Source organism: Dermacentor variabilis, unplaced genomic scaffold (assembly GCF_050947875.1).
Source record: "Dermacentor variabilis isolate Ectoservices unplaced genomic scaffold, ASM5094787v1 scaffold_14, whole genome shotgun sequence".
Taxonomy (NCBI): Eukaryota; Metazoa; Arthropoda; class Arachnida; order Ixodida; family Ixodidae; genus Dermacentor; species Dermacentor variabilis.
In genome coordinates, this window is record NW_027460302.1 from 11,348,703 (window position 1) to 11,356,316 (window position 7,614).

At 51.7% G+C, this 7,614-nt stretch overlaps 1 pseudogene; it reads right to left on the minus strand.

Annotated features, from left to right (window-relative positions):
• Positions 1-7,440: 7,440 nt before the first annotated feature.
• Positions 7,441-7,614, minus strand: LOC142567857 (U2 spliceosomal RNA; annotated as a pseudogene).

Sequence of the window (7,614 nt, forward strand, 5' to 3'; positions counted from 1 at the left end):
TCTCTCATAGGCTCACTAAAAAACGTCAAACCGTACCCGTGTGTGGGCGCATGCGAGTTAGAATGTTACTTTGGCGGTTAAGTAAACATGCCGTCTGAATGAAGACTGCAGGAACACAACCGAGCACCTTGCAGCAATGTGGGCTGGCCGCGGAGACACCTTTTCGCGGTGTATCCATTGGCTGCATCCCGAACGAGTCATGTGTGGATTTATTGCAAGACCTTCATGCGCCCAACCTTCTGGGCGACTTCGCCACGATGAGTTGAATGGTGGCCGTCGTTATTCTTGTTTTTTTGCACTTTATTTTTATTTCCCGCCGGGAGGCGCTCCTGAAGACCGCCTTGACGCACCTTAGACGTGTCGCAGCTAATTGGTGTGGCTCCGGACGAGCGGCGACTGTGTGCGCCGGCGCCGGAGGCGTCCCTGACGCCTGACGCCTTTGCTCGCGTGCACTGAGTGCGAGGGGCCACACAGGGCCTTTGAGGTAACCACCCCGAGTCGTGTGAGCCACCGGGAAACGCACCCGACGTCCTCGGCAGCCCCCGCCGACCTAGGGCACAGATTTACTTCTGGGTGCGGCGTCCCGACGCATAGATGAGAGACAATGACGCCGGAGAAACGCCGGGCCGCCGTGGGACGCGTGCCCTCTCGGGCACCTTGACGGCATGTTTGGCAGCGTCCCGCACTGTCGCTGATCACATTGTTCTGTGACCCGACCTCTTTCTTCATATTACCTGTTCTTTTTCTTTCCTGTCTTTTATTTTTATATTGTTTTTCCTGTTCGCACCGGGCGACGTCCCCGCGTACTCCTGGGGCGTGACCTCACGGGTTGCTGCTGTTTGGTATGGCTCGGACGTTCGGGACTCGTGAGCGTTGACGCCGGGGGCGTCCCTGCCGCACGGTGCCGGGCCCTGTGTGTGCGCGGCGCCGGGACGTGTCCCCTGTGACCTGCGGTGGCTCTGCTAGGTGGCGGACCCCAACCGTCGCTCCCGCATGGTGAAGGCGTGGATCGGAAGACCTGGTACGGCGGGGGGATGTGCCTGGCTGCTGAAGTCGTCGCCTCACATCGGACATGACGATGGGCAACACCCCCGAGGTCTGCGGCGGCCCCGTCGACCGGTGGACCGGATTCACCTGTCGGTGCCGAGCAGTGTCACATGGACGAGCGACAACGGCGCCGGGGGTGTTCCTGGTACCTGGCGTCGACAGTGCCGGGTCGCCATGTGACGTGCGCCCTCTCGGGGGCCGCATAGGCATGGCCGATTGTCGCAGGAGGACATGGACGGCCTCGACGATCTTATTTACATAGACTGTTGCTCCATTCACCCTTGTACTTTTATTTTTTACTTTCTTTTTCCTTTTACTTCATTTTTGGCATGCCCATGCCACCTCGACTCAGCCTCATCATTCACAATCATTAAATGCCCGGCGCGGGGGCCTCTGCCCTCGCTGAGACACCTTGGGACACAAATGCGTTGCCTTTAGCCCACAATTTTATTTTTTCAATTGGCTTTTCTCAACAAAAACATGCGCTTTGGGTATTAATTCACAGCCCCTTTTCATTTATTTTTAATTGGCTTTAAACCTGGTATGCATTTTTGCAGTAACAGGTCTCCCCACCCTTTATTTTTGCCTTTGATTTCAGGAATGACGGGGAAGCAGTCGGCCGGGGCGGTACATCTGTCAAACGGTAACGCAGGTGTCCTAAGGCGAGCTCAGCGAGGACAGAAACCTCGCGTAGAGCAAAAGGGCAAATGCTTGCTTGATCTTGAATTTCAGTACGATTCGAGAGCGCGAAAGCGGGGCCCCTCGATCCTTTTGGCTTTAAGAGTTTTAAGCAAGAGGTGTCAGAAAAGTTACCACAGAGATAACTGGCTTGTGGCGGCCAAGCGTTCATAGCGACGTCGCTTTTTGATCCTTCGATGTCGGCTCTTCCTATCATTGCGAAGCAGAATTCGCCAAGCGTTGGATTGTTCACCCACTAATAGGGAACGTGAGCTGGGTTTAGACCGTAGTGAGACAGGTTAGTTTTACCCTACTGATGACCGGTCGTTGCGATAGTAATTCTGCTCAGTACGAGAGGAACCACAGATTCGGACACTTGGTTCACGTGCTTGGTCGAGAGACCAGTGGTGCGAAGCTACCATCCGTGGGATTACGACTGAACGCCTCTAAGTGAGAATCCCGTCGAAGCACCGCAACGATATCGTGTGCACTTGCGGCAAAAGCGGGTAAGATTAGCACCGGGTCGAGCGCGGCGGGCTGCCGCGCTTCCCGGCTCGATGACGCCAAATGAACCCAGAGAGCGCTACACCGGAGGCCGAGTATTGTCGAGGCCACTGGTCGCTCTCCGGGGCTATGGCCGGCCTGAATCGCTGCAGTGTCAAATCGTCTGAAGACGACTTAGGTACCTGTCGTGGTGTCGTAAGTAGTAGAGCAGCCACCACACTGCGATCTATTGAGGCTTAGCCTCTGACTGGAAGGTTTGTCCGCGGTACACAACTGAAACGTACATCCTTCCCGGCAAGCAAGCGATCGCAGTGCCGACAGGTGCGAAGAAGAGCGTTGGGTCCTCTCGTGTGAGACGGACCACAGAGGAGGAACGAGCTCTTTGCCGGCGGCAGGACTCGCACGAAACGGTTGCCGTAAAGCGCAGCCTATTTTTTTTTTATTTTCTTTGTTCGCTCCGTCGCAACTCCGTGCAGCAAAAGGCGAAACGGAAGGGGACCGTTGTCGCAATGTGGCTCCGCTTGAAGCGGGGCCAGTCTTGCTGGCGCAAGAGGGTGCTTTGCAGACACGTTTGCAGCGGCTTTCGGCATCGTCGAAAGCCGCGCTCCCGACAGAAGAATGGTGCGGTTGCGTCTCGAACCGGCCGATTTTCGGGGGGCGATGTGTGTTGGCGAGTTGCAAATATGCACGCCATTTCCTGTTCCAGTCGACGAGAAAGAGACTCCAGAGAAGAACGCAGTGTGTTCCTCCTGGGGCTATAACGGCGAGGCCGGCGTTGACTGCCGCCTCGCGCACGCTAGAACAGGGGGGGCAGCTTTTTTTTTTTTTTGCCGCCCCGGCTGACGTGGTTGCGGACTTTGCCGCGCGCAGGCGCGGACAGACCGGCGCCGTCCGGACTACACACAATTTGAGCAACAGTCCCGTGGACTCAGTTTTAGTCGCCGTGTGGCTTAAGCGCCGGGCATTTTCACTCGCAACTTGGCTTAAGCGCGGCCGTTTGGTGGTCTCCGTCGCCGCCCCGGCTGACGTAGTTGCGGACAGCCGCGCGCAGGCGCCGACAGACCGGCGCCTACCAGAATACACACAGTTTGAGCAACAGTTCCGTGGCCTCAGTTTTAGTCGCCGTGTCGCTTAAGCGCCGGGCATTTTCACTCGCTACTTGGCTTAAGCGCGGCCGTTTGGTGCTCTCCGTCGCCGCCCCGGCTGACGTAGTTGCGGACAGCCGCGCGCAGGCGCCGACAGACCGGCGCCTACCGGACTACACACAATTTGAGCAACAGTCCCGTGGCCTCAGTTTTAGTCGCCGTGTCGCTTAAGCGCCGGGCATTTTCACTCGCTACTTGGCTTAAGCGCGGCCGTTTGGTGGTCTCCGTCGCCGCCCCGGCTGACGTGGTAGCGGACTTCGCGTAATGTTGCCCGTTGTTTCACAGCAAACGAGCGCCGCGAATTTCATGCTTTCTTTCCAGTTTGGACATTTGTCTTCGTGTACGGGTGCTGGAGCTGTGTATAACTTTATAGAGCGTCTCAAGAAAAAAACTTGTTTGGAGCTTCACATTTAAGAGGAGCGGCTCCTTAGTACGAGGCGGTTTTCCTTTCACTTTCTCCCGATAATAGTACTCATCTGCCACTTCTCTCACCACGACATGATTTTTTTTGGGGGGGAGTCCCCCCTTGATCCTCAAGTGAACAGACTGTTTCATACATCACGCAGACGTCCGCATCTATCCAGTAATGATGCCATTTACAAAAATCCCCAACAACAGGTGCCCGCACCTACGCAATCAACGCCAACTCAATTTAAAGAACAGCTGTTCAAAAGCTGATCGAAACCATCCAGTTTGGGAAAACCTAATTTGTGCAGTCGTTTTTATTTTTTTTTTCATTTTGAGAGACGTGAAACCGTTTGTTACGACCCTTTTGTTACTGCGGCTGCGAAATCGTGCGTAATACCAATTTAATTGTGTGCTGGTTGGTCGTTTGTCAGCCCTTTGTGTTTTTCAAGAAAATGAACCACACGTTTATAAATTATGTGCGCAAAAATTTTCTCCATCTGCACCAATACGCCACCACCAAAATACTTAAACAAGAGAGAAAGCGTCCGAGGCCATGAGGTTTCGAAAATGCCGCGCTCCGAAATTTTCACATCCGCCATTGGGAATTTAATTAGTATCCGTTGTAGAAAAAAAGAAAAAGGAATCAGATTTCAAGTGATCATTGAAAGTGGCCGCGTTTTTTCGGGGCGTGTCCTGATGAAATAATTTCACTTCAGTTCGTTGGTTCAATTGCATTTGTTGGCTCATTGCAGCATGTTTAGATTTCATCTTTTTCAGTATTCTTAGTACTCTCATTGTAGCCTGCACATTTTTCGGTTGTTTTGAGGTATCCATTCCTGAATGATGTTTTTCTTTTCCTTAAAGCTAGCCGTAGAACAAGCGCTTTCTATCTAATCATTACAATAAGAATCCAGCATCATCGGCGCGATTAAAGTTCGGGAACTGGCGATTTTTAATGCCGCGATCACGAAGGTTAACAGCATGTTCATACAAGGGGTGACGTGACGCAAGGCGTGATTTTTCAGCATACCAGTCACGATATCTAATCGAATCTAAGATTGAAATGGCGTTCTTAATTAGTTTGGTTCCAGATAGAACAAACAGAAATAAAAAAAAGGTTGTCTTTGATTGCCATTGAAATCTTCAGACCGCGTGTAGAAAGTGTTCCGGCTTACATTCGGCAAATCAAAATGAACGGCTAAAATTAGTCTATCCCATTAGGTTTCATGCGGGAGATCACGCGAAAGGCAGCCATTCTTCTTTACATGGTTTCTCTCTTTTGCGCTGTCATTTGCGCACGCAAATTTCTTCGTACGGGAATTTTATGAAGCGAAGGCAGCTTCAGACCACTTTCATTGTTTCGTTCATGTTCGTAGGCGCAAATTTTCAAACCTAGTGCTTGGAGGAACATTTCCGCTGCTCTAGAAGGGCATGACAGTGCCCGCTCTTTCATTTCTCCAATCGCTCGCAAACACATTGCATTGCTAGTCTACAGCGGCAATACAAAGTGACGTTTCACCATGCACGTCGAAGTTGATTACCAGTACCGCGCCAGCGTCGACTGGCCGCCGAAGCGACGAGCTCATCAGCGCATGCGCAAGGGCCGACACCACCCCAACCGAGCTTCCCTGCTTATCGGAGAGAGCAAGTGCGTGTGAACACGGGCGCGTCTGAGTATCTGAGTTTAAAAAAAAACTGTGCCCGAGGCATTGACAAAGACAAGTAGTCGCGGTCGCTCTGAATCTTATCGTATTATAGAAAAGGCGGGTTGGCGGCGCTTCCTCGAGGGTCAAAACGTACAATCGTCGAACTAGCGCTCCCGGCGTCGAGTGGAGTGCATCCTTCTTCTTGGAACGGTTTGCAATTGACTGCTTGAATGTGCCGACCACGCGTCACGGGTCGCGCATAGAGCCAACCGTTGGCAAGAACGCGTCTAGCGTAGCAGCAGAACCGATCGCGGTTGCGATAACCCATCGCTGGTAGCGAAAGAAAAAAAAAACGAACGCACCCACACGCAGTTTGTAGCAATAACCGCACAAACCAATGTGGTTTTAAATGCACCTTCGCAGGTCACAGTAGAAGGGCACTGAAACTTTCTCATAACGCACACCGCTGTAGTCCACAAAGAACAAAGCGCACAAAATAGATCTGATACAGCCGCACTGCATTATTTCGTGTTTTCACTATATCATAACTTTCGTGTGCATGCCACGCAGGCCAGGAGTAAAAGGCAAGAAAAAAAATGATACGCGATCCTAAGCTTTGACTTGGCTGCTGTGGCATTTATGTTCTCTAGGCGAACGCAATGCACAAACTGAACTCGAATTTCCAATAATGGAAGTTCGTATTTGGCGACTTGGTTGTATTTTTGACTAATATTTGCGTTTTTCGCCCGTGCATGCGCTTCACTGTGCTACTTTTTGCCCCTTCAACGCGGCTTCACTGCAATGCGGGAGTGTTCTGCGTTAAGCCGAACCAACAGGCAAAATCGCGCCTAGCACATAGAGTTCCCCCCCCCCCCAAAAAAAAAGCGGAAAAGAAAAGTAGCCTTATTTAAACGAGAAAGATGCCACGAGTGCCCCAACGGAAAGCTTTAAGGGTTACGGAAGGGTAACTGAGGGCGACGCAACGAGCTTTGGCAAGAAGGACGATGGGTGTAGCGTCACGAGAGATAGGAATAGAGCAGATTGAGGGGCGAGCGAACAAACGCGAGGTAATGACACCTTAGTTTAAACCATGAAAAAAAGAAATGGGCATGCAATGGGGGGGGGGAGATGGTCATTAAGGGTTACGGACTCAATTCCAAGAGAAGGGAAGCGTAGCACGGGGTGGCAGAAAGTTGGGAGGGTAGATTAGATTAGGAAATGTGCAGGGACTACATGGCGATAATTAGCACGTGTCCGGGGTACTTGGATACTTATGGGAGAGACCTTTGCCCTGCAGTGGGCGTAACCAGGAGGAGGAGGATGAAAAGGTAGCAACAGGTCTTCGTAACATACAGGTTGGAAAGCTGGAGCACCTTTGAACCCTTGAATATATTTCGCAAGACTTAGCCACACGACAAGTTTGTTTTCGAGGCGTTCGCTCCCACTGCTGCGAAAATGTGCACACAACGGCTGCACAGTAGTTGCTAGAAAGCGGGCACTCTATTTTTCTTTCATAGGGAATCTTTCTTCCACTAGGGCAGCAGATTTTGGCAGGGCGAGCTTGCGTTGGCGCTGTGGTTTACGGATCCAAGCAATAGTGAACTCAAAAATCCAGTGTTGGCTTTGAGCGGGATTCACATTGGTTGCCGAACCCATGGCTAATCATACACCCCCCCCCCTCCCCGTCCTATAGTGGCTCATTACAGCAGACAGAAACATCGGATAAATAACAATCCTATTTCTTTGACATATAATTTGCCGATTCTCCCTCCTGGTTCTTTCTTTTGCTGTCATTTATTTTTCTCGAAGGCCGTAATAAGAAATTTGCTGGTGCGGCTGTCCCATTTGCGCGGCAAGAAGTGCGACGCGACACACAGGTGGAGTGGCCGTTTAATTACTCTCGTGGTCCGCGAACCGGCGTCGTTGCGTATGGTATAGGAATGGTGCGTGTGAAGTCAGTGCTCGCTTCGAGCTTGTGTTCTTCTTTTTGATTGAATGAAGTCTCACCGAAGTGAGCGGGGGCCGATCCCGGAGGTAGTGCCATACCGGGCCCACCTGCGGCGGAGGTGAAGCAGGCTTCAAGCACTCCGCCAACTTCCAAAAATAGGTTTAATATCGTGGGTCCACATAGAACCCGTATCAGATATTAAGCTGATAAGAACAGATACTACACAAAGAGAAGTTTT